Genomic DNA, 27442 nt, shown 5'->3' on the forward strand with positions numbered 1-27442 from the left:
AGGAATTCAGTCTAAGCTGCTGATTTGGTTCCTTTTAGATAGTTAATTCCATAAGAAAATCCATATTATATCTAAGATAGTGTCTATGATAACAAGAAGGTTGCACCTCTGGAGTGAAAACTATCTTTCTGTTGTCTGAAGAGGGTATTTAGACAAACATCTGAAACCAAACACCTGTCCCGTTCAAATTACACAAGAATCCAGTGGAAGAAATCATTAATTTTGCATCAGTTAGCCCTGACCAACAACTTTCATATTAATGTGGCTTCTGAGCTGGGAAACAATCAGTTCCTACTCTTCTTTCTGCCCACTATGTTTTCCTAGAGCTGACCTTATAGTGGCATCTGTCTTATTTTAAGTTTCAATGACAGACAAACCACTCTCATATCTTTCTTCACAAGCCATCTGCTTCCTACCCAAGACCAGTAGTAAAAATACCAAAAAAGCTCATCAGAAAGCTGAATCTCAGGAGACTGAAAACTCATTCTGCAGCCCCCAGAGGTACACAGTGCTCAGAACAAGTATCCTCAAAGGTGAGTGCCTAGGACAACTGATGATTGATTTTGAAGCTGTGGTATTTCTTCTTTTGCCAATTTAAAGTTGGAAAGGGACTTATCTCAATAGATAAATTTGGGATATGTTAATTTAGGTGCAGTGTACTGATGGAACAACACTTACTTGGGAAATTCAGTGAGTTCAGAGTCTTTCAGGCTTCTAGAGCTGTGCTGGGGATGATTCAGTTTAATGCAGAGGAGCCAGCTATCAGTAGCTTATTTCAGAAAAACACAGGTCCTAACTGCTTCTTCTCCCTCTAATGAGACCTGTCTACATTTTTGTCTTGCTTTGCAAGGACTTCCAGCCCTTCTCCTGTTGCCTGTTCAAGTTTTGAATATAAACCTTCAATTCTGCATTGGACATGGTGGAAGCAAGTCTCTGCCAGCTCCTTGCCTCTTAACTCTGACCCTTGAGCCCCCTGCCAGACTTTTTCCACCATCTGTCAAAACAGCCTGGTATTTATCTGGCCACACAACCGTGCACATCACCCATCCTAGTCTGTGAACAGTGAGACACCCACCCACCTGTTAGGGGATACCAACAGCAAATTAATATGGCTGGTGCTCATATGGCTGGATAGCTGCACAACCAACACAAAACACAGTCTAAATAAGATCAGTACTTATTGTGGTATTGTTTGCAGGGGAGAAAGAGGAAATACATTTCATAAGAGACTGGGAGAGCACCAGAATATCAATACAATGCTCACAAAGCAAGTTTAATCCATTTTCAGCCTGTAATAAACAATGAAGTCTGCAAAACCTTGACAAGAATACATTCTGCTTTCTCAAGGAGGGAAACACAAGAGGATATGAGGAAAGAAAAAGTTTGCTGGTAGCACAAGAAGAACTCAGACTAGGGTCTGATTATTTTCACCAACCCGTGGGACTCTGAAGTGGGTTTTTGCTGTAGCATCACAAATAGAAATGAAGTATTCACCATGTGCAGGTGGCACATACAGGTTCTTTGCACTAGGAAATGACACTCAGAATACACAGAGGGAACCCACTTGGACATGGACATTTATTTCTGATTTCCAGATCTCTGTTTCATGTGACATTTTGCTAAACTTCTGACAATCCAAATTATCGTTTCTTCATCCTCACCACCATCTTTTTTGTTGTTGTTGTTTTTGGCCTAGTACTTGAAAATGGGAGGCTCTCTTTTTACACAGTGTGCTATGAATTTTTGTTCTCCTTCATGTTCTTTCTTGATTGACTAGTTTATATTTCCTTCATGGGAAGAATATTATAGTTAAAAAATCTAAACATTGTTTTGTTAGAAGAGAAAAAAGTGAGAACTGGGCACGCTAAAATTGTTAACAACTCAGAAAAACTCTTCAGTGGCAGAAAAAAATAAAAAATCATGTTCAATGGAGCTTTGCTGATCTGGGGTGAAGATCCAGGCTTTGTTCATTGCAGGGAGAAGGTGAGATGAAATATCCAAGACTAAAAAGAGGAGATGACTCAAAAGAGAAAGCTACTGGAGTGAAATAATTTTGTTTTTAAAAATGCCATCCAGAAACCTTATCTTTGACACATAAGAACAGACACATAGCTAAATATGCTGTAACCTGCTTAGGTTTCCAAAGCAGCAAATTAAACCAGTGGACTATGCAGTGAGTGTCCATTCAGATGAGCAAAGCTCATTGAACACAACAATACTGTAAGAGAACATGTTGAATACTCAATGCACCAAATAATCCTCTTTTGATACAGAGACAGTAAAAGCTTTTGGGAAAGAGGCAGCAATAGCATGTGTATGAACTGGGGGGAAAGAGAGACAACAGTCTGGGACAAGAAAATGATGAGCAAAACTTCTATTTTCATTTCATTTTATATTTTTCTCATTATATTTTTATGATATTGACAGGAATTCTTGTTTCTGGGCAGGACACCCACCCCTGGCTCTGACTTTCTGGAAGAAGGTGTTACTTTGTAGAGAATATTTGGGTTGTTCTTTAGGTTCAGGAGACCTTTGGATGACTGAAGAGTATAGGCTCACCTGATTTCTTTTTGGTGTCCCTTCACAGGAATATGAAATATCATTCCACATCTTGCTAGACCTAATCACACGCTAGCCTTCCCAGGTGCAGTGAGGAATGACACCCAGTATTGCTCTGTTCGTTGAATCAGTAAATCCCACGTGACTGCAGCTGTTGTCCCTGGAGCTTTTGCTTTGATTTCAAACATCCTCATGTAAGACAGAAGGATCCCCCTTTCATTTCTGGTAAATGCCAAGAGCAACAATGAAAGAACACACTAGTGATAACCCCAGACACTATTTATTTGTTTAAACAAGTGCTTTGCAGATATATGGTCTATATAAGAACCGATCCCTCAAACCTCTCTGCCGTGGTGTACGCCATTCCTCTGTGGCCTTGTACCAGGGAGATCTGTGAGAATTGTTTCAGCCTTTTATATGAGCCAATGTGACAGAATCAGGGGTGGTTTACCATGAAGTGTGTTTTACAGCTGAACAGTTGCCTGGAAAAAAAAGTAAAACTCAAAAGCTTTGGATGAACTATAACAGATAAGCTAAGCTTCAGCCCTATCAGAGCAGCCTGGAGTTTAACCAAACAGCTTCTAATTCTGCTCAGAAAAGATTTGCTGAAGATTTAGCTTAAGACAATGTTCTTGTAGTCACAGTGGATGTGTGAGAAAAGGACAGAACAGACTGTCCTTGCAGGCCAGAGAAGGGGGGGGCAGAAAGAGGGCATGCCCCATTGTCCTTCTTGTCCCATATACCTTGCTCAAGGTGGCTGAATATTTTCCCTTCTGACAGCACAGCACAAACAACAATTTGTCTGAGGGGTCTAGGAGCCTCGCACAATGGCAAGGAGTGTTGGATGCTCTTCCTGCACTGGGCTGCTTTTGCTGAGCTGCTGAAATTCGTCTGGGTGGGCGATGCCCTTGAGGCACACCCGTCTCCAACTCATTCCTCCCTCGCCTTTCTTATATATTTTTAAAGCACTCGGGTAATCCCAGAGCTCCGTCCTGTTCATCTGAACCAGAGAAGAGCTGCGGAGGAGGACGAGGAGACCCCTTTCCCAGCTCTTCCCTGATCCCACGATGGGATTTCAGCCGGCTGTGCCGGCGGACCCAGCTGCGGAGCCGAAACAGGAGGCTCCCGGGGTGGCTCAGCACGGCTCGGCACGGCTCAGCACAGCTCAGCATGGCCCAGCACGGCTCAGTACTGCTCGGCTCACCACCCCAGGCCAGCCCGGGGGGCGAGCCGGCCCCTGAGTGCCCCCCCAGCCCCGCCGCTCTCCGCGGTGCTGAACCGCAGCGGGGTTTGCGGGGGGGTAGGGGTGGGGGGCGGCCCCTGCGCCCCCTCCCCGAGAGGAGGTGGGCACCCCAGGGCGGGGGCCGGGCTGGGGGCAGGCCCCCCAAACCTCCCCCCGGCCCTCCCTGCCTCCCGCAGCCGCTTGGTCAAAGGATGGGGCCCGGCGCTGCCTGGCTCCGGTAAGGAGAAAATAAAGGAGGGATGGGAGGAGGAGAAAAAGGGGAGAAAAAATTAAAAGATTTAACGGGTGGGGACCTCTCGGAATCTCAACCCGCTGCTCTGCAGCCTCCTCGCCAAATCCGGGGGGCAGACAAGTTTCGGTCCCCCCACAGCCCCTTCCAGCGGCCCTTCCCCGTCTCAGCCTCCCTTCTCACGGCCCAGCCTCCGTCTGGCCGGAGCTGGAGTCCCTCCTTTCTGCCCCCGCCTGCCCCTCCCCCGTCCCTAATTATGTACAAAACACTTCTTAGAATAAAATGGCCAGGCTGGGGCTCCTCCCTGCTCTCCTCTTCCCCATTCATCCTCTCCAGACCTCTCCAAGCCCCTCCTCCGGTGACAAGCCCAGCCTCTCGCTTCCCTCCTGGAGCCCTTTTCATTTTTATTTCTAACCCCCTCTCCATTCTCCCTGCTGCCTCTGCTCCTTCCCCCGATGGCTACGAACTGAGCAGCAGAGGAGAGGGGGGGCACAGGAATAGGGGAAGGGGGCTGAAAAGGCAAGGAAAAAAAAAAAAAAAAAAAAAGCGAAAAGAAAAAGGGAAGAAAAAAAAAAAGGATTTTTTTATTTTTATTTTTTTTTTGCCTCTGCCCTTAATGCCCGCGATCTGGATCAAGGAGGGGGATTTTCTGTCTGAGCATGAAAAGGACTGCTAGACACCCAGGATTTTCACGCCTGCATTGCCGACCCAGCACCCAGTATGCAAGCTGGCCAGAGAAGCTCTCCCACAAGTTCCTACCGAGCCGAATAAAACCCACGGGCGCCCGGATCTCCTCCAGAGAGGGACATTAGCAGCAGGTAAGGCGAGCGCTGCGCTGCGGCTGCAGGGATGCCCCGGCCCCCAGCGGGCTCCCCCCGTTGTGTAACGCCCGTGGCACCTCTCCCCCAGCCCCACACCCTTTTGTGTCCCCCCCCTGCCGGCTCGGGGAACACGGAGTTCCCGGGGGGGGGGGGGGACCGGCTGGGAGAAGTCCTGCAGCCCGGTTGGTGATGGGGTGTGCGTGAGGATGAGCTTGGCCGGCACTGGGAGGACTGGGAGGGCTGGAAAAGGATGAGGCCCCTGGAGGACGCTGGCGGTGGGGGCTCAGCCCCGGCTGGTTGAGCTGGGGGTGGGATGCAGCCAGGCTCCATCTGTATTCCGGAGTATCGAGACAGCCCGGAGCGGGGGGGGGGGGACCGTCCCCAAGGAGATGGTGTCATCTCCACTTAATCCGCCGCTCCGCTTTAGCAAGTGACAAGCAAATCGCGGAGGAAAAGGAAAGTCTGTCGCCTTGAATCCCACACTGGGCTGATTGCCTCGACTTCTGGTGGGCACAGGGAGACAGCGACAGAGCCGGGGGAGGGCAGCGATGGCGGGGGGGGGACGCATCCCACAGCGCAGGAGCCTGGTTTCCCCCAGCTCGGCTCTCAGCGCTGCTTGTAAGGCTTCTGCCGAGCGTAACTTTGCCTTTTGCAGCCCATGGGGAATAGGGGGACGCAGGGCATCTCCACGCCATTGCATCAACCCTGAGGTCTGGCACAGCCCAGGTCTAAAGACACAGCAATGACCCAAAGAGAGGTGGGTTTAGGTGTGAGTGTGTGTTTTGGCTTCGGAGAGTCCCTCCGTGCTTCTGCTTGGGAGTGGGGAAAGGAGGAGGGGGTCACTTCTTAGATGCAGTCTCCTTTTCATGGAGAGAAACAAGCAGCAGATGAAACGCTGGCAATCTCAACGTGTGGCTTTAGCCTTGTGAGTGACATCTGCACTAGATAGGACAGAAGGATCCTTCGTGCTTTACTCTGGCTGTTCATCTGGGTGCATAATAATCATTTGTTAATGGCAGTTAAGCTGCTTTCCTGAGAGTTGTGGAGAAGTATTCGAGGGTTAGTGAGAGGAAGAGACAGCAAGTAACAAGGAGACGATGCTTTGGCGCAAGAAATACAAGAAAATATAATTTTTCTGTTCCTTAAAAGGGAAAAAGATTGATCAGATCTGCTTGTGAGTGACAGACAGACAAACCCAGGCTCTCTCCCTCCCACACAGCACATAGAGAAGCAGTCGCGTTTTCCTTGCACGCATGTACACGCTAAGCACATAAAGCACACGTTGCTGAACTCGTACAGCCGGCACGCTTAAACACATGCTTAAACCCCGTGCTGAAGCCCAGCAGCTCAATCTTGCTCTCCCATGGAAGCTACACAGCCCCGCAGCTCCCCTGCGTGCAGACACACAGTCCTGATCTCCACGCAAACAGGCACCGTAATGTGCAGGACTGCATTGATATTCTCTTTATGTGAATCAAGGATTCAGACATTCACACGAGCATGCACACGCTGTCTTCTTTGCAAGTCTCTTGTTAGGTGGTTTGTGCCTTAATCTTAGGCTTCTCCTTCATAGTTGGTTCCAGGCATTGATTTGGGGTTTGTCTGACTCCAAAGCCCTTTGCCACGCAGCAGAAAAGGCGTTTTGTGAGTCTGCTTTTTTTTTACTGCTCTTTGCATGTTCCCTCAAACTCAGTAATGATTTTGCTACTGGAAAGGCAGCAGCCAGGGGACCAGGGAATGGCTGGGGGGAGCAGTGGCAATCCCATACCTGTCATACCCTCTCTGATCAAGGACCAGTCTGTGAGAACATGAAGTGCTGTGCTGGAGTCACGTTTGCTTTTTCCACATCTGAGTGTGTGTGTGAACAAAACTGCATATGCATCTATAGCTAAATATACACAGCTCAGGCTCCACTTCAGCCGTACCCAGGTTCAGAGCAAAAACCTTCCCACCCTTAGAGTACAAACACGAATCTGCCTTTGCAAGCTCCTCTGGTCAGAACTGGCGTAGTACACACGGGGGAGATGATGTCACTGGCATTAGAGGTATTTAACCAGCACCCCCCTCTGACCTTCCTCCCCTTCCCCTCTTTCCATTGGGCCTAGGAAGGAGGCTGTGCTGTTCTCCGAGAGCAGGAATGGAATGGGGCTGACTAGAGTCCACGTTAAAACTTTGGAGGGGAGGAACATATGGTGAATTGGCTCGCTGTGGGTAAAAAGGTATCCCAAAAGAGGTGATGGAGAGCATAGCTCTGTTCCCTCCTCACCTTCACTGTTTACTACGTTGGAAGTATGCGTAAGGCTGATGCTAACCACTACAAGGGAGCGGGTCTGCCAGCAGACCATAATCGCTGTTGTCTGTGTAACAGAAATACTTCAAAGCCAAATCCCTCTGTCTTTGCTCAGGCAGAAGTCCCGGTGCCTGCGCTGAGTGCATTGCTCAGGAAAGCGCTGCAGAAACTGGCTCCGGTCAGGAACCGGTGCGTTCGCGCTGGCTCCCTGCCCACCTCCCAGAAATGGATGGATGTGGATTTCTAGAGTCTGCCCAGGGCTCGGTGTCAGCACGGTGTGAGCAGCTGACGCAGGAAGGTTCAGAAAAAAAAAAAATATATATATATATATATATATATATATACACATATGTGTGTGTGTGTGTGTATCTCCAAAGCTCGAAAACAAGGATGAAAATCCCGTAAGCTTGGAAACGAGGATGAAAATCAGCCAGGCACAGAGCATCATGCCGCTTCGTGCGGAGAACCAAGCGGGGACACCCCCCCCGGTCCCCGTCCCCCCGCGGTCGGGACCCGCTCCGCAGCCGCGCAGCTCCGCGGAGCCGCCGGGCGGGCAGCGGCGCCTTGTCCCGGGAGGGGGCGCTGTGGCTCCACGCAGCCCACCCGAGCCGAGCCGAGCCGAGCCGAGCTGGGGGGGGGGAGAGCTCCCACCTCCCCCCTGCTTGCCCCGGCCCCGCGGAGAGGGAGCCAAGCGCTGATAACGCTCCGGGGACCGGGGGGGTGGGGAGAGAGGGATAAATAACAACAGGGCTCTCTTCTCCGAGGAGGCCAGGTGCAGCTGAATGGGTTGGGGCCGGATCCTTCCCGCTGCAAGGCGGCAGAGCCCCGCTGGTGGGTGCGGGAATCCTGCCCAGGATCTGGCCCGATGCGCGCAGGAGGCTTTGGCCCGGTGATGAAATGCAGCTACTTCTGGGACAGAGCCCAGCAGCTTTTCCGTGCCAGCAAATACTACAGGGGAAGTGAAAAATCGCTTCATGCATTGAAAGTGCAGAGATGAACTTAGCGAGGCAGAATATAAATTACCCAGAGTTAGGTGGCTGGTGCCCTGCGCTTTGATTTACACCATCCCTCTCTCAAAAAGTATCACGAGATTTTTACAACCGTAAGGACCTTGGCCCATTTCCTTCCAGGCCACACAAGAGCAGCTTCCCCAAAAGGGAGAATGTCCATGCACGGAGAGACCCAGCTTCTAAATAAACCCACGGTCCGATCCTCTGCTTTTTCCTTGTGCCTGGAAGATGGCTCCTGCCTGGGGCAGGATAGGAGACTGGCTTAGCATTGGTGCTGAGTCAGGGCAGAGCATCTCCTCCTGGCTATGGGGGGCAGCCAGGCAGTCTTTTGGGTGCCCTGGGAGGTTTTGCAGTGCAGTGCCATGCTGCCACGTCCAGGAGGGCTGCAGCTTGTAATTGGTGTGGGAAAGGGAAACATTATCAAACAGGTAGGCCTGGGGAAGGAAACTGTATGTATCTCCCGGATTCCTCTGTCCAGAGAGAGCCAAGCATGGGCAGAGTTGGACTAGATAGATCGGATGATGTTCAGCGTGGTTTGGGAGTAGGCACAGGACAGCTGTTTCTGGCATGAGGGGCTGAATAGCACCATTTCAGGAGAGAAAAAAATGCTGGGACTAGTGGGAGGGATGGGAGAAAAAGCAGAAATCAGCGGAGCAGCTGATTTAGACTGAGCTGAAAACAAGTGAAAGACTCAAGTTTACTTTGGCAATGCTGAATCAGACCCTAAATGAAGGCGGCATAAACTGGCATCATCATGTCATTTGGAAAAGTGGCTGAGGGTCAGGCCCTGGATTCGCTCAGTGCTTGGGCCAGGGATCCTTACAACATGCCCGCACCTTTGCAGCCCTCTGCTCAGCGCACTGCTTTAATGCAGCCGTGAGGCAGGAAGGCCTGTGAGCAGCATCACAGGAACAAGAGAAAGATTCTTATTTATTTTTGTTATTTGTTCTCCCGAAGTCATGTACTGCAACCCATTTCATAGAAGCCCACAAGGTGCAGCTGGCAGAGCATACATACCTACCGCAGTGCTGCTGCCACGTCCCCTGACAGGTCCACTCGGCGCTGGCTACGAGCAGGGACCGTGGTGGCACTGAGGCCCCTGCAGCTCAGCTGATGGCACGTCTCAAGGTGTTGACACAGGAGCTGCAATGCTTCGACTCTCACACAAATAATTCCCCTCTCCTACTTCATAAAAACAACCAGTTTCATCCCTGCTGGAGCGCTTTTCCCCTGGCAGTAGGGCTACGAGTAAGGCAGAGCCACAGAAGCTGATCAGAGCAGAGCATCTAACCCAGCTCCAGATGGCCTCCAGGGGAGGACAGTGACTAGCCTTTGCCAGGTGCATGCTGGCGTGGTGTTTGTATTGTTAATGTTGTATGCATTGTTATTATTACTGTTTGTGTTGGTGACAGAAAGGCTGGGCAGAGGCAGAACTTCAGGTGCCAGGAGCACCAGTACGGCTTTCAAGGCCTAGAACAAATTTTCTGTATGCATTAGCAGTGGGCTCTGTTTAACAGAGTAATGCCATTGCAGCGACATCTTTCCTTCCCAACATTAAAAAAAAAATAAAACAAAACCAGCTCTGCACTGATACACACCAGGCAATGATACAAATGAAGCTACAAGAGGTTCTCAAGAACAGATCCAGAATTTTGCTCCAGGGCTTTTTGTTGTAAAGGAAAAAAATAAATAGCAGAGGGACCTCTCACACTCCTATTCCCCTGTACGGACAGATTTCCAGCAGAGTAAGGGGGTCTGATGCCACAGAGTAGCTTGGGTTCTTGCAGTCCGTTCATGCTTGGAACCTGGCTTATGGCTCTCCTGGGAGAAAGTGTGCTTTTTCACCCAGTGTTTGTAGAAGTTAAAGCCTGGAGCCTTACAGCAAGACTTCTTACAGTGTGGACGTCTACGTTTATGCATATTAGAGCTGAATGTGTGCTGTACAGCGAGTACCTGTGAAAAGCCAAGAACTGCTTGCTGTAAATCATCACAGCCCGCGGAAGCCAGGGGAGTTAAACGGCTTCATGGTGAGCAAGGATTTCTATCTTAGGGTTTGATTTAGAGCATGATTTAGAACCTGGCCTGTGCTCTAGATTCCACTGTGTCCATCACGATTTTGGATGCAATTTTGGCTAGAAGTCCTGAGTCAGCAAAACTGCTCCCATTTAGCCATCTCTTTACCCCACTGGAGTAGTGCATGAGGTTGTCAGATACGTTGCAAACACTGGGGACCTTTGTGATAATTTATCCTTGCAGTTGTGGATGCTGACTTGCTAAGCAGGGTGGAAGACAGGGAGGATGAGCTTTAAAACCATTGCCTTGTGCAGGCAATACATTCCAGGCAGGGCTGCCAGAACCATAAGAATAAATAAAAGACGTTTGTTCAGCAGTTCAGAGCAATCATTAGAAAAGTGCAAAGAAGCTAAAACTAACTAAGGAAGGACAAAAGAAACTGAACTGTGACCCTGGGGAGCAGGCCAAATTCAGGACAGGCAGGAGAACCACGATGAGAAGGGGAAAATCTCTCCAGCTGGACTTCTGGTGTCGGCGGAATAAGCAGCAGTGAGGCTACGAGTGCTGGAGCAGCCTGGCTGCTTTCGGCGTGTGACTGCTCTTCAAGCAGGTACAGATGGTGAGCGGGTAGCGAAACCCTCAGACATATGCTGGGGTACATATGTGGCTATAGGTCCCTCCTGGCTCAGGCCACCTCCTTGCCTAGAATATGAGGATGTTAGTGTTATTCCAGGCATTTCTCGTGCTGTGAGAGATTTTCAGTAAAAAATCAAAGGTGTGTTTTGAGGGAGCAGGGAGAGCGTAGGAGATACAAGGTGAGCCTGAAGAATGCTTGAGAAATATTGAGGAAGTAGAAAGGAGATAGCTAACAAAGACAGCACAACGTTTGTGCTAAAATTGTGAACGGACATAAAGCAGCAATGGGGACACGTAACGTAGCCTTAAGACCAACAGCTATTTCTAGAATTGCTTATGTCATGCTGTCCAAATTTTGAGTTGTTTCTGTAAAACAACTCCAGGCTTCACTCTTTTATGCCTGAGAATGCTGGTAATGTTTTTATCTGCCATGACCATTCTCCTAGAGAGAACTAGAAAGTATTTGAAAATGAGGGTGGGCTGCTGTACTGTATTTTAAGCTAGCTAGTAGATAAATCTAACCAGGCAGATTAGATTGACACCCATTAACATTCTACAAGAATATTTATGTCGTTGGCTTAAAGTAGACTATTAGCAGTAATTTGAGTTCTTGTAAATATTTGTATAAAATTATTTTTTGTGTGTGTGTGCATTTATAGATATAGATATATATATATCAATCCTCGTATTTGCTTCTTAGGAGAGAAAAGTTAATGGCAAAAGGCAGCAATCAGAACTGGGTGTGTTACTCTGGGTGTTTGATAGTGAAATGGAGGAAGGAGTGGTACAATTTGGTGATGGAGCTGGGTCAGGACTTGTTAAAACTGGGAACAATCGAGAAGTGCTCTGACCAAAACAGCAGGAGAAAGCAACATTTGTTGAAAGTGGCGGAACAGGATATCTCTGCAGAATGGCAAAAATAAATACAGGATGCTCAAACAAATGAAAAAGCATCAAAAATCAACGAAAATCCCTTGATTAAGACACCGAGACAGGATGACAGGGTAAGGGCTATACCAGAACTGCCACCCTGAATGAAGTGAAAGGTTCATTTAGCCCTGACTCTGTGTCCCATCATGGTCAGTGGTGGACACCGAAGGGATCAGAGAGGCCTGGACGAGTGCTGCCACCCCTGGGACAACCTGCTGGCTGGCTGGGGCCATGCAGAGCTGACCGATGTCTCATGGCAACTGTGTGCAGTGTCACCAGGAGGTCTAGCTTGTATGAGCATGGCTAATTCCTCCTGGAGCCCTCTTATGCTTTTGGTTTCCACAACATCCTGCAGAAAAGAAATTATGGGTCATGTGCAGAATTATTTCATTTGTTTTTTTAGAGCTACCACATAATTTTCTTGGGTGCCTCCAACTTTTGGTTAGACAAGAAAGAGTAGATAACTGTCTCTCATTCTCCATTCCTGCCTTATCTGTGACTGCATAGACATCACATCATGCCCTTGTCTCCATGGCTTCCAGGCCCCATTATTGCAGAGTACATAACTGAGTGCTTAAATATTGCTCAAAGAATACTGATTGTAAGCTTGCTTTTAGACATCAAGTGTCACAGGCCAGTGCAATCATATCTGCAATGGGCCCAATCCTGTGGTCTGAATTTCATAGATAAATTCCTTATTACAGTCCAATGGATGTAATGAAACCTGACTGCAAGATCAAAGTCTAAGCAACTGCAAATCCATACACACGCTGAATGCAGAGTGAATCATGTTTGTGATCCACTGGAATTCAGTTTCTTTGTTCCAAAATGCTGGTCAGGAAGGCAGAAGAAACATTCCCTGGGATATTATAAAGACTAACATATAATCAGAAGGAGAATCAATGGAGATTGATGGCAAATTAGATGGATACTTGAGACATTAAAAGGAAGGACTGAAAATAGAAGCGGTATTATAATTGAACCATATTAATATACTTTAAATTGCTTTACAAATATTACCAGGTTAAATGGGGAAATAATAGTTTATTTAGTATGGGAAAGCTGGAGTAAGAAGGGACATTTGGGTTCCAGCACAAAAGTATATGAAGGTTAGAATGAAAAGTGATCAGAAACGTTTTAATGCTTTGATGATACAAGAACAAGGGGACACATCAAAATTAAAGGGCACAACTTTTCAAGCAAATTAAAAGGAAATACTCCTTTCTTCAGCCTATAGTGAAGCTACACAATTCCCTGCTGCAGAAAGTTGCTGAGATGAAAGTCTGGACGGATTTGAAGTGTAAAGGGCTATATAACTTTGTAGCAATTAATAGCATTTGCAGCTCTGCAATCTAGGACAATGGTAATCAGATCTCATGCTTCAAAGCAAAAGCTGACCATCTTCTGGGGTCAGGAAGGACATTTTCTCTCTGCATAGTAAGAACATAATATGGTTGGCCAGGTAATATGACTGGATATGGCCGATCCTGCTAGAAGCTAAGTCAGCAAGAGATTAGCAAATTGCTTCTCTGGGTGCTGGATTAAGGTATTATAAAAGGGTTTTTGCCAATGCCAAACAGCATATCAATCCAACAATCTCTTCTTCTGTGTCAACTCCCACAAAAGTAATTTCACTGATTACAGTAGATATTGAAGCAGGACATAAAATGGGTGGTTATAAGCAGCTGCAGTGACCCTGAGCTGCACATTTCAGCTTCCTCCATCCCCGCCGTTATCTGCAGGATGGTGCGCAGCCCTGATGGGCCTGGAGTCTCCCTGTGCTGGGTGCTGTACAGCTGCAAGCTCCCTGCCCTCAGGGGCCTCCAGTGCAGACAGTGGAGATGGAAAAGAGGCAGGGAATGCCATCACCTCTGTTCTCTACCAGGGGAAGTGCAGCACAAGGCTCAGGGATCAATTCAAATCCTATTAGAGTCAGTGGAAGCATTTCAGTTTGCAGGAATAGGAGCTCGGGCTTGGCCTTAGCTGGTTTTGAAAGTAGTCGGTGGTAAGGGAACAGAACATCTGAGAAAACAGGGCCTTAAATATTGCAGTGGGGTATGCTGAACACTTGGAAAGTCAACCTCCAGGATGTTTGTGAAAAGTCACCTTAAAGAATTTGCCCAAGCTGACAGAGGAAGGCTGGGGCAGGGATGAATGACTGAAAGCTCAACCAAACTGCGCTGGTAGCAGCAACACAGGGGAGAGGTAGCAGTGAAGTAGCCCTTTCGTGTCCCATCTCCTCTCCCCTGTGCACCAGAGGGTCCCAAGGTGTCCCCCAAATGGAGACCCATCCTTGTGCCATGTGCCAGGCACAATCCTGCCTCCTGCCCACCATCTTCTACCCTCAGCAGGCCCACGCTGGTGGGAGGAAGGAGGAACCTGCCTTTCTCCAAACCCTTTCTCTTACATCAGCCATATTTCCCTGTTGCCAAAGTCAGACATCTGTGCAAAGGGTACATGGGCTATCATATATAGATGGGTGCTTAGCCTTGGCAGGGGACACTTTCCGAAGTGCCTGGTGGCCACAAGCATCGCAAGGTGTGCAGAGACCACTCTGACCCATGCACCTGCCCTAGGGCTGAGACTGGTAGTGAAAATATGTTTTCTTCAGTAAGGTGGGAAGGAAGAAATGCTGATGGCTGTGAGGAGAGCATGTAATGTAGAAGGAATAAAGCTCCAGGAGATGTGTGGCTGGGGCCAGGAGGGAGGCAGAGCTGGCAGGTAGGAACACAAAGTTCACTGGCAAGGCAAGTGCGAATGCTGAGACAAATTGCCACATCGAGAAAAATGATTCCTCTGCTTCCTGGCTTGCAAACAGCAGAGAGATGTGACAGGCAGGTGCAAACCTGCCAATGAGGTGTTCTGTAGGTGTGATGATTACTGTGCTTACGGGCTTGTCTGGAAAGGGGAAGGATGGACAAGGGAGTTCTCATTCTGCAAAATGCATGAGAAAGACGTATGCAGAAAAGTAGCTGTTGGGTAGGATTGCAGTTTACCTGCACTATTGGAGGATTGATTTCTAATGAAGGGAGCTGAGAAGGGAGGGGAAGAAAAATTTATAGACAGCAAGAATGGGAATCAGAGCTTTAAAATGGCAGTTGTGAGTTAGTATTCTTGAAGGGCTGGTTCAAATGTGACTGCAGAGACCAGTGCTAGGTTCTGATTTCCAACCATCTGCATTAAAAATAGAGAAAAGAGAGGGAGAGAGAGAGAGACTAGCAGACTGGCCTTGGTGAAATTCTGCTGGGTTTGCCCCAGGGAACGAGAATTGTCCCTGCATTTCAAGTACCTGGAAGACTTAAAACACTGCCAAGGCTGAGAGGTGAGGTGAGGGTTGAAAAGGGAGAATGGCAGGCAGGAATAAGCAGATTGTAGGCTAGGCTGGGTAACTCAGGGATCTGTAATAAAACTGCACGGTGATGGATAGTGAATAAAAGACTATGGGTATATTATGGTTTACGGAGCACAGGACAGATGTGTCTCTAAGGAGACTGCGATAAGGAGTGGAAGGCAGCAGCGGACAGGGAGCAGCGGCTGTTTTGGGATGCAACAGCACAGTGTGAATAAAGCAGCGCCATCGCAAGATAGTTCAATCCCGGTGCTGTCACCACCGTGTTATATATGACCTTGGGCAGGTCACTTAGGCTGATATCTTCCAGAAGAGCTTTTTAAATGCATGGGCAGAGGAGCTGAATTTCTTCTGTCAAAGCTGCAGTTCTGAGCCCTCCGGCTTGCACAGGGGATGTAAACCACTCGGGGAACTTGGCTCCAAGTTTGGCACAAGGAAAAAAATCTGGATTTTTGGAAGAGTTCAGCAACCCATGTCCTCAGAAAATATAGCCCCTAAAGACTGGTGTTCAGCAGTGCTGAGTCTTTACATTTCCAGTGCTGGGCAAAAGCAGCCCCAGCTTGCTTTTAATTCCCTAACACCCCAGCAAAATGGTTCTGTGTTTATAAGTCTGACCTGGATTAACTTCTCTTCTTCTTGCCTAAATCCACCACTAAAATTAGCTTTTTGCTGGAATATGTAAGGGAAGAATACATTAATTGTATCTCTTTCCCTCTCCTACACGCAGATACGGGGCTTTTGCTTACACAACATGCCCAAGGAAGTGTGTGCACACAAGCATGCATACACACCCATGCACTCTGTGCTTTGAGACAGCTGAATGAAGATTGTTTCAGTGCAGCATACTAGCCTTTAACCAATTTCATCATTTGCAGTAAATAGCAATTAACGATAAAGCAGCTTACATTAAAAAGAAGAGCAAAGGAGGCTGATAACTCCTTCCTGCCAGTGGATTCTCCTGCAGTGCTTCTCATTACTTTGTTTGTTTTGAAGTTTGAAGGCAGCCAGTGTGTTTTCCCGTAGCATTTTGTTTTCTCACTGCTGCTCCTCCAAGCTGCTCACAGGGGGGAATCACCGTGTTACAAAGGACACAGCTCAGGGTTTGTGTCTCTGCCTTTGCAGCTCATGGCAGGGTAATACAAAGCAACATCTTCTCTCCCATTAATGCAACAAGCTCCAGGGGAAGGGAGGCAGCTCTTCCATAGAGCCCTGAGACCAGCACAGGACAGTCCCCAAACCCACCCTGTCTCAGAGACCAGGGACACTTCTCTGATGCTGGGGGCATGATCCCACCTCAGGTGCCATAATGAATATGAACCGAAGGGCTGGAGACAAACACATGCTCTGCTGAGTTTGCAGTGCTCTGCTTGCAGTACATTACAGCCGATCTCTGTAAGGAAGATTTGGAATTGGAGAGCATAATAATAATAATAATAATAATAATAATAATAATATCAGGAGAGATTAGATGTACTCTAGATTTCATTTTTGTCAGTGATTTTAAAATTCCAGGCTCCTGAAAGGATGTGAGGGCTGATTTCTAGCTCAATAATGCAGTATTTTGGGAGTACAATGTAGAGGATGCATACTGCATCCATCCTGTGTATGTGCAGTGTTTGAGAGTGCAACTGCTGCTGGGACAGTACAGAAGGGCTGTGGAAGATGACAATAATTCTTTGAAAGGTTTGTGTTTGTGCTTGCTTATATTGCCCACAACTGCTGTTAATAAAGCAAACCATACCCACAGCTGTTGTTTTCTTTTTGGGGTGGTGGAAGCCTTCTTCCCCCAAAGAAAACCCAAAAGCAAACTAGTACAAAGATTGTTTAGTAAAGGAACCTGGGAGCCAAATTTATGGACACTGTAGAAACACCCTAATTACCCTAATTACCTCGGGGACTGAGATTGCCAGCAAGTGGCTGGGAGGAGGGTCCCATGCCTGAGCTCAGACACAGGAGTGGGGATGGCAGAGGATGCCTGAGAAGCAGGATCCCCGGCACAAGGTGCTCCTGTCCCTCTGTGTCTGTGTCTTGTTCAGGGCACTCTCCTGTGGTTTGGCTCGGGGATGGCTGGTTGCAGGGAGCTATGCTTTTGTTTGGGTACATGTTTCAATTTTCTATAGGGACCTATATATTTTCTGTAGGGACCTATTTTGGTTATGTGTTAGAGAGAACTGTGCCTAAAAAAAATAAGTAAATAAAATAATTTTTTTTTTAAAAAAAAAAAAAAGGAGAGCCAAAAGAATAGGTAAAAAGGGATACTGTAACTGTTTTAATATAAAACAGCAGAATATGACAATTTCTAATGGAAAAAGTAAATTCAGTTTCTCCAAGATTTTATCCTGGGAACTTTTCACACATTGTGGAAACAAGGATTTGCTGATTTATTTTTCTGTAAATCTAACTATTTTACTTTAAATTCTGTTAAATGTAACTTTAGATTAGAAATGAACAAGGTACTATGAAATTGAGCAGCTCAAGAAACTCACAGAAATTCAGTCTTGCTGAGCTGTCTCATGTTGTTACAAAGATTTGACTGACAGTTATCGTAATTCCTGGTAGTGATGAGAGATTAATGATTTTTTTTTTCTTAAAGTTTGGTTCTGAAAAAAAAAAAAATAAAGGAAAAAATAATTTTAGTCATGCCAACATAGCTGGGGTGGAAGAATGAAAATTTTATGTGTAACGGAAAGGAGAATAAAAAGAATAACTTTCAGGCTTTAAATTTGACAAAAAAATATATATTTTTTTCAGAGCTAGGCTATTTCACTATTTTTTTTTTTTAACATTTCCTTGTAGGTCCACTTTATAAATATTTCAATATGAAACATGAGTTTAGGAATAATTCAGTCTTTTAGATTTTTCCCATCCTGTTTTTTTTTTTTGACAGTAACTACCTAATGAATTCAACCTGAATTAATAAGCATTGTCAGTCGATCCCCAAGCACTTTTTTGTGCCTGATTTTAGTACGTGTTAAAAATAATGTCTCGCATCTTCAATGCCTATGTTAGCAGTTTCCTTTGTGCTCCACAGTTAAAAACAATTCATACCTCAAATAACATACACTCAGAGGGTATAGAGCAGGGGGAGATAAAAGAGAAAATAAAAATATTAGTCTGGAGCCACAGAGTAAATCAGTATAGAAGCCTTTGGAGAAGCCTATAGTCTTGAATTCTATTTCCCTGCTCTCTCACTAGGCTGCAGATTAATTATAAGTCCCTTTCTCACCCATTAGATTTTTCTCATACTTCTTCTTCTTCTGCACTGTCTCATTCACACCTTCAATTCCTTGTTACTTTTCCTCTAATTCAACTTTCCTTGTTCTCCCTTTTTGCACACTTTCCTCTCTTCTCCTCCTCTGCCTCTCCTGCAGAAGATGGCTAGCGAAGTGGCACGTGTTAATGAAGTGTCCTGCCTGTGCCTGCTGTGGGGGCTAGAGAAGGAGTGAGGTGGGTGAAGGAGGAGAGTAGTGAAGAGGCGGGAGAAGAGGCCGATCTGAGCACATTTCAGAGCTGGCTGAGGTTGTGTAGGAAGGTGGGCAGGGACATGGAAGCCCTGGCTGCAACGGGAGCACAGAGTTCCAGGCAAACATCTAGGGATGAGGATGTAACAGGTCTGAAAGCTGGGAGCTGTGTCCGCAAGGGCCAAAAGGACAGCAAAGACAGGACTGGGAGATGTGCAGGCAAGGAGGTACCAGCAGCTTCCTCCTCCTGCTGTGACAGGACTCAAGCCTGGCCGTCTCACACTTGATTTGTCTGGATGAGCTTGTGCACAGGGACTTCTAGCTCTCGAGTAAAATCAGAGGCAAACGCATATTTGATCAGACAGGGGTTACGGGTGCTCTCTGCGCACTGAGCATTGCATGCTGGCAGGGATTAGGCCGCCATCTGCTCGGTACAACGCACATCACAGGGTCGGTACCTGAAGCAGGGATGCTGCAGGAACCCCTGCCGATGTCCTCAAGTCCTGCAGAACAACATTTTTGTCTCTGGAGCCTCTGTTGTGTGGTTAATGGAGCGATGTGGACAGAGGGTGTGATTTGGGGAGGAGAAACATTTAAGGGTTAGATGGGAGAAGAGACTGAAGAATCCACATTCTAGGCTTGTAGGTACCTATAGATCCCTGAGGAATAGAGGCCAAGCACACAGCAGCTGGTGGGGGAAACGGTGTTGATGTTGTGGGAACAAAGATGTTGTCTAGCCTTCAATCCAGGCAGAAGGAGGGAGAAAACGGAGATGTAAATTAGGAGGAAGCTTCCTTGGGCTGCTTTGGGCCAAGAATATTATAGCAAGAATAAAATGTCCAAGAATAGTTGGCTGTCTTTATAAACAGTGGCATTAGATGTGATAGATAACTTCAGGCTATGTCTTCATGAGTACAGTAGAGTTTAAATACCCTTCTTTGGAAACTCCTTCCAAACGCCTTTGATTTCATAGGAATAAGCCAGCTAGCCACATTCCTGTTCTGCATTTGATTTACTGCTCATAGAAAATTATCTATCTAGTTATTTATTATCTAATTCCATGGCTGCAGTCGAGGAAAATCTGTTCATTCCTTTTCCACAGCAGTGTCTCTTTCTCAAGCAGCTCTGAGTAGCTGGTAGGTGCCCTGGGGAATGTCAAAGCAGAATTAATTAATCATGACCGGTGATGGAGGTGTTTTGCAGATTTGGATTTGGCCAGCTGACTGCACAAAGATCTTCCTGCAAGTCAGGTTGTTGGAGAAACAAATGTGATGCCTGCTCTGGATTGCTGTCAGACAGTCACTTGGGGAGGCTGCAGAGGCATGTGGGATCTATCAAGCAGTGGGGGAACTCAGCTGTGTGTGTGTGCTGGTGGAGGGGATCAGGCTCTCGTTTTGGCAGGACACTGTGCCAACGATACTGTAAACTGCACTTTACCATGTTCTGTCCCATTCCCAGCCCGCAAAGGTGTGAATCTGTCAGCATTCACCAGAAAGCCTTCTGGGCAGACCCTCATTCTGAGTGTCCCCTTGGAGCAGGAGGAGTTGTGATGGCACCTGACATGTGCCAAACTGGAAGTTGCTCCTCCAGCATGCCCACGAGTGGTGACAGCACTGGCCAACTGCACAGGTTGTGCTGAAGCAGTAGCGTTTGTTTTACAAATAGCTCCAAACTCTTCCAGACCCTCTTCCCTCCCCTTGCAGAGCTGAGCAGAGCATGTGCTATTCTTCCTGGTCAATGATTTCCTCCTGGCAATGGAGGAAGGTCAAATGTCCATGCCAATTCTTTTCGATCTGTCAACAGCCTTCAATCCTCTGGCAATGAAAGGCTGATGATTTCCAGTGTCTGGCATGGATGGGCAATCTCTCCCTGCAGGAGCATTCTTCCTCTCCAAGGAGACTCCACCGTGTGCTTTGGAATCATGAACCATTTCCCCTGAGGACTCCTTCGGGGGGCAGTTCAGTGCTCAGTTGTGTGCTGTTGTTGTCAAAGGGACGGGGCTGCAATATTTTGGATGTGTAGGTGACAAGGGACGAGATCAATTTTCAAGTTACTAAACTCCAGTTTTCAAAATTCTTCATCCTCAGCCATATTTTTCTGCCTCCAACTTGTTCCATTGCTGCATAACAGGGAAACAAACAGAGGCACTTTTCTCCCCTCCCTTGCCAGTGGCAAGGCTGAACACACAGAAACGTGGGCTGGGATGGAGCCATTTGTGGGGTGGGGAGGGGGAAAACGTCCCTTAATGTATGTCTCAGACTACAGCCGTACTCACTATTAGCATGGAAGCTTTAATCTGTAGTGACAGACCAGCTGGAGCAGCCGTAGACACCCGGATGAATCTGCATGCAAAGGTGCACACTCAGAGCAGCTGTGTACGGGGACTTGGGTTTCAGACTGTGGTGCCTGGCAGGAGAGGCATGGCCCTCCAAGAGGGCATGCAGACAGAAAGGCCTCTGCTACTTCAAATAAACTCCTGAAGGCTGGGGATGCTTGTTCACATTGCACAAAACATCTCACCCCAGCGAGGGGTGCTGGCCATGGAAGGGGCTGGAGGGAGCAGCCCTTGCTGCCCTTCAGACTTCCTTTTGGTGGGATGAAAGGGAGGAGAAGGAAAGAGAGGCTGCTGATGCATAGCCCAGCTCTGCCTCCTGCTCCATCCACCTCCACACCAAGCCTTTGTGCTCTGAGTGCTGTGCACCGCTGGTTGGGACAGGCTCCCTGTCCCCTCGCCTTCAGCCCCATGCGCAGAGACCTCAGCACCGAGACCTGATGCCCTCTGTCTCTTATCGAGCTGCAGAGAGTGCACAGGAGCCGCTGGGGACATTTTCATCCATGAAATGAAGAATCAATAGCGCTGCCTCATTACAGGCTCTGCTCTGCGCGGCCACTCTCGCTTTTCTTTTGCTGCTCGCCTTGCCTCTCTTTTCAACGTGCTTTTGCCACTGCACACACCTGGTGGTGGAAATTCATGGGTAGCAATCCCCCTCTGCTATGCATGAAGGAGCAAAAATGTGCTCTAAAAGAGAGAGGGGGAAAAAAAAACAAAAAACAAAAAACAGAAAAGGTAGACTTCCAAGAAGGAGGTGGAATATATCTTTTAAAAGTATGTAAGTGGCTTGGAAGCCAAAGGCCCCAGGAGGTCAATGGTATTCAGATGTTTAAGTTCCTGATGCTCTTGAAAACATTACATGCAGATTCTACCCTGGGAAAGTTCTTTTCTTTTCTTTTCTTTTCTTTTCTTTTCTTTTCTTTTCTTTTCTTTTCTTTTCTTTTCTTTTCTTTTCTTTTCTTTTCTTTTCTTTTCTTTTCTTTTCTTTTCTTTTCTTTTCTTTTCTTTTCTCCTTTCCTTTCCTTTCCTTTCCTTTCCTTTCCTTTCCTTTCCTTTCCTTTCCTTTCCTTTCCTTTCCTTTCCTTTCCTTTCCTTTCCTTTCCTTTCCTTTCCTTTCCTTTCCTTTCCTTTCCTTTCCTTTCCTTTCCTTTCCTTTCCTTTCCTTTCCTTTCCTTTCCTTTCCTTTCCTTTCCTTTCCCCCTTTTACTTTTTCCTTTATTTAAATTTTCTTGCCTTTTTAAAGCAAGCAAAGAAGTTGGTTTTGTCAAGTGCAGAGGGGACCTGAGCTGTGCTATGCAGTCACTGAGCTGACAGAGCTGCTTGGAAAACGGACATGCTATTTCCTCAGGAAATTCTAGCCTTTTGATTTGTGCTATTTGTGTTTGTGTTTTGTTTTTAAAACACCATTTTGAATCAGGATCCTGATCCCACAAATCTCTTATGGCCAAAAAATTTCAAAAGTAATTATTGGAGGTCATCAAGATCCTCTGCTTCTATAGTGCTAAAATGCTATGGGAAATATTCAGCACAGTGTAAGGATAATACATATAATAACTAAAACACCACAAAATACTTTCTGCCGTATATACTTTAAACATATTAAACATATATCAACACAATGCGGAATAAATAAAAATGTCAAAGCAAATTAATTGAAACAACATAAAAATAACATGTTTATCTCCTCAAAATGAAACATTTCAGTATAACTGAAGTGAGAAGAGAAAATCAGAATGATTTGTTTTGACACTTTAAACACAAAAAAGTTTGTCAAAATTGACATGTTCCCATGCAACGTTTCGATTTCAAGAGAACTATGTTTTCCTGTGAAAAGCTGTTCTGTCAAAATTTTTTGACCAGCTCTACTTACAGTCTATCTAAACAGACAAGCATCACAGCCAAGACTCTCAAACGCTCCAGGTGGTCACAAGATGGATTTAGCACAGAGCAGAACAATCTCAAAGAAGGAGATAAATAAAACTCACAGATACAGGTGGCCTGAAACTCGGGTATCAAACTGCTTTAATATTCGAGATGCTCAGCCCTGAGTGGTTTTGGAATCTAAACCTAGAGAGGACTGAGTTCCTTCAGTTTTCAGTTCAGTTTTTGGAGAATCTGTGTCGATGCACTGATGGAAGAGGTTATTATTTGTAATCGTCAGATGCCAGTGCAGATTCTCAGTATCCTCTGGGATTTTTCAGTTCTTGGCATTGGTTGGGGTCCAGCTAGTAACAACCCTTCTGTGCTTGAAAGATTAATAGTAGTTAGTATGAGATGGCTTGATTTTCCATGCATCCTTCCTTCTCATTGAAAATCCCAGAACCGGGGCTTATGGAATAGGTTAAACGCAGCACTGCAGGTAGGTTGGCACTGGGTTTCAAAGCTGCTGAAAACAGCTTTGGCTAGGAATTCTCCCACCTTTGTGATGCACAGATTTTAAATCTTCTCATTATATAAATGCAGTTTCAGGTTAATTTGAGCTTCTAATTTAATACGCTGTTCCAAATTAAGAGTTAATATTATATTTGATTATCTTTTTGCAATGAGATCCAACCCAAGGCTCATTGACTTCAATAGACCTTCCAGCAGAACCTGCTACTGCTGGGCTCTGCATGGATGCACGCCTGGTGCAGGAGACCAGCATTCAAGATTTCTGGCTTCTATTTCAGAAACTGCCAAAAAATGGAGTTATTTGGGGCTATTACACATTTTAGCCCACATTTAGAGTCTGAATTTAAGCTCCTGTGCACAAATGTGCATACATCTTCCCTTATATGGGGAGGCAAGACAGTATACAGAGCTGAACTAGCCTCAGACCAGGGCTCTATGGACTAAAGAATTCTTCCTAAATCCTTAAATCAAAGCGAGATTCATGTAGCACACCTCCCAGTCACTGGACAGCATCCATCACATCATTTCAGTAGCCAGTTAGCTTAATGCTGGTTCCAGTTCCAGTTCTGTTCCCCCACAAAGCCCAAGCTGAGCCAGCCTCGTGAGGTCTCAGCCTGGCAGGACTGCTGCACAACGGGCTCAGGCAGTGGCTGCAGGAGCTGGTGTGGCTAAATTCATGGAGATTTTACAGCCACAGCAAATTCTTCATTCACCGTGTGATAAGAGAGGCGGATCTGCTCAAGGCCAGAATTTGCAGCCAACAACTCCGGGTCCTTTTTCCCTCCCATTTTCAGCTGCCCCTGGTTCTGCTGGCATCATCCAGCGTGAATGGTGGCAGAACCTGGTGCCCATAGGAAGTGCCGAGTTAAATGGGGCTTTTCATCTTGGCAGGCAGGGCTGTCATTATCCAAGCAGCAGGAGCTGTACCAGGAGAAGCAGTGGTGTGCAGATTTTAACCCCTTGTGCTCCTCCAGCCAGAGCTGAGAAGTGCAAAATCTCGGTCAAGAACTGTGCTCCTTTCTGAGGGGCAAGAAAAACAGGAAGACACATAAGTTGCAAGGATCATTAGGTACCCTCAGATTGCTGGCATACCAAATAAGCAGTGTCTGCTTGCATTTCCCAGGGATCACTCCATGTGGCTATGGTGGCATAGTGCCTGCCCAGGAAAGAACTTCAGAACAATAAAAATAATTCAGAGGATGTCAGGTGTGGGATAACAGTTGATCTTTTGAATTTAACATTAAATTATTGCTCTTCGGGGCAGATTTGGTGTTGTTATTTCTCCTTCTAGGTCTCTGCTTACAGGTCCAAATTGTTGCAATGGAATATATTAGAAAGGCAAGGCTGGAACACAGATTGGAGTAGGCATGAAAGCAAGAACCAGGGTTTCTGGACTCTGACCCAGACCTCTTTGAACTCAGTTTTCAGATTACTGTTTGTCTCAGTTTTCCAGCAGAAATGGCAGGGAACAGTAAGATTCTTATTCAGTTGTTCAGTTTATTGTGCAGAGTTTGCAGGTGTTTCTACAAATCGTTATTCCAACTTGCAACAGAAGTATTAAATGAATTTGGACATTTTCTTTGTGCATAAATTACAAAATTTATTTTGGTTCAGTCAAAACATACTGTTTAAGAAAACACTTCATTTTGATTTTTAACGTATATTACTCAACATGTAATGAAAAACAAAACACAATCTTGAACCGATCCTTTCCAAATAGAAAACTCAACACATTCTGTTCCAAAGAAAAGCTGACTTTATCAAAATGCTTTTTTTCCCTTAAATCAACAAATTTCTACAAGGTGTTTTGCCTTTGATGAATTGGCATTTTTCTGACATGAAAATGAGCAATCCAAAAAAAATAATTCTAAGCAGCTCTGTGGCAAGTCTTAGCTAATTCTGGAACAGTAGCACGAAGGTGCGTAGGAAGGGTACTGCAAGGAGATGTAACATTGAGCTGAGACTTAAGAGATTTGGGTTGAATTCCTGAAGCACTTAAGAAATGATCTGGGGCAAGCCATTAATCTACCCCGTGTCTCAATTCCCATTCTGCAGAATGGGAAAAACAGCATTTCCCCATCTCCTAAAGCTACTGCAAGGATAAAAACCTATTAACACTTATGAGATTACCGGACTTTGATATAAGGTGTATAAATACTGAGGAAGACAGAAAGCAGAGCTGCATTTTTGTGTAACTTAGAATGAAATTATGGGGAAGTGGACCAGCTTGGACAATAATTTAATAATAGTAGGAATAATTTCAAGTTCAGGGGCAGTGTTTAATAGAAATCACTGCTCACCACCCACCATATTTTTTCTTAATAAGCAGCTCAGAAAAGTGCAATTTATCATTATTATTACCATCTATATTCATTCTATCTCTGCCACTTCACAAATGAGAGGAGTTCCTCACAAACATCTACAAAGCTAGCTCATTATCCTGCCTCCCTATTTATAACTCTCATTTATGACAATAGCTATCAAAATCTTGCCAACGGTAGGGCTGCTGGTGTGCTGACACCACTGCTCCGCAGCCCGCTGAGCGGTATTATCTCACTGTTCCCTCGTGTTCCCCCATCTGTCCCTGACCATCTGGTGTCCTTGGTCTTCTAATTAGATTGTAAGCTTTTTGGGGCATGGACTGCCTTCCTGGTTGTACAGCACCTAGCACGATACCGTTGCAGTCCCAGATTCAGCAGGACTGTCTTCAAAATATCATTCTTCATCCCATATCAGCACGCACGTGCAGAAGATACTTTTAATTCAGTTCCTGATCTACCAACCATTGTTAAATGGATCCTCTTTCTAAGTAGAGTCCTGAACCTAGCCTCTGTAGGTCCTGGATTTCAGAGCAGTGTCTTTGGCATCTTGGCTAGTTGATTCATGGTGAGGTCTGATGAAGTTTAATTCCCTCTGTTAACACTGTCCAGCACCACCTGATGTTATGACTTGGTGGAGATTGCATCCCTTCCACACTTCTTCATTTTCAAGCTGCCTCTGATCCTCATCATAAGAACATCAGTAGTTTATAATTAGCTGGAGTGTGGGGACAAATGAGCTGAAATACGGCACCTAGTTGTTACCAGTGTGATTCTCACCTCGCTATAGGCAGGGAGCAATTAGAGTTTTTGCACAAAAGTGGCTTCCTTTAGGCTGCTGGTTGAACTGCATTAATAACAGAGGATACGTAGGGTGTTTTTGGTTCACTGAATATTCTGACAAGTTGTAAGCAAAGTGTTGACAAACTGCGAAGAAAAAGGCCTTATTTCCTCCGAGTCATTTAGGGTCAAAAGAAATATTTTTATCACTGTGCTGTCTTAAGGGGCTAGAAGGATGAATCAAAAGGGGGGAAAAATACCTCTAAGCAGTTTCAAATGGAAATTTGGAAATGTGTCCCCTTGGTGCTCTTAAAACTAAAACATTCATATCACCCAATCATTATTTCTTTTATTTCTTTCAGCATGAACAACTTGGAAAAGTTGAAGTACATTTTTAAACTGTATTAGTACTTTAGGAGAGGAATTTCTCATCCCCTTTCCTTGCCTTTTCTCACCCAAAAGCATCTCAGCTGATGAATATCCCTCAGGTCTAAGTGTTCACACACTTTTCAAAGTAAAGTGGGCAAAGAATAAGTGCAAATTTAGACACTGATCAGAAAGTTACAGCAATTGCAGAACTGTATTTCCATCGCTGACTCCTTTGCAGCTTGAGCCACAAAGACCCCCAGGGCAGAAGTGGCCAATTTCTGTTTTCCCAGGGCTCAGGTTTATCCACAGAACTTTGTATTAACAAACAAAATTTGTACTTAACAAACTTACAGACTTATCAAACTGACAGATTGGCTTCCCTGTCCCTTTCCATCCACATTCCATGTTTCCCTGACACACAAGAGATGTTCTCAGCTTGGTTGGATTGCTGGCCAGCATTTGCAGAGAACAGCTAAAGAACTAAAGCTGCTCCATGGGCAGGAGCTAACTTCCAGCTATTCCACCTCTGAATCAAGCGCAAGACATAAATATTGTTGCTCTAGCTGCAACCAGTGACCTACCAGGAGTGAAACCCTGAAGGTGTAGGGCAGTAGTTACCTGTCTAGCAGAAATGTGAGTGTACTTAAAGCAGGGAATGTTGAATAAAATCTGGGAGAAGGTAAAAACACTTAAAATTAAGCATGCACTTAA

General features: G+C 46.0%; 1 protein-coding gene across 1 annotated transcript in view; it reads left to right on the top strand.

The window, feature by feature from the left end:
• Positions 1 to 4586: 4586 nt before the first annotated feature.
• Positions 4587 to 27442, top strand: part of BRINP1 (BMP/retinoic acid inducible neural specific 1) — an 86410-nt gene continuing 63554 nt past the window's right edge. Inside the window, exon 1 of the mRNA XM_032200157.1 lies at positions 4587 to 4849. The gene's annotated coding sequence lies outside the window, so the exon portion shown is untranslated. The remainder of the gene's footprint in view (positions 4850 to 27442) is intronic.

The sequence above is a fragment of the Aythya fuligula genome, chromosome 19, assembly GCF_009819795.1.
Source record: "Aythya fuligula isolate bAytFul2 chromosome 19, bAytFul2.pri, whole genome shotgun sequence".
Taxonomy (NCBI): Eukaryota; Metazoa; Chordata; class Aves; order Anseriformes; family Anatidae; genus Aythya; species Aythya fuligula.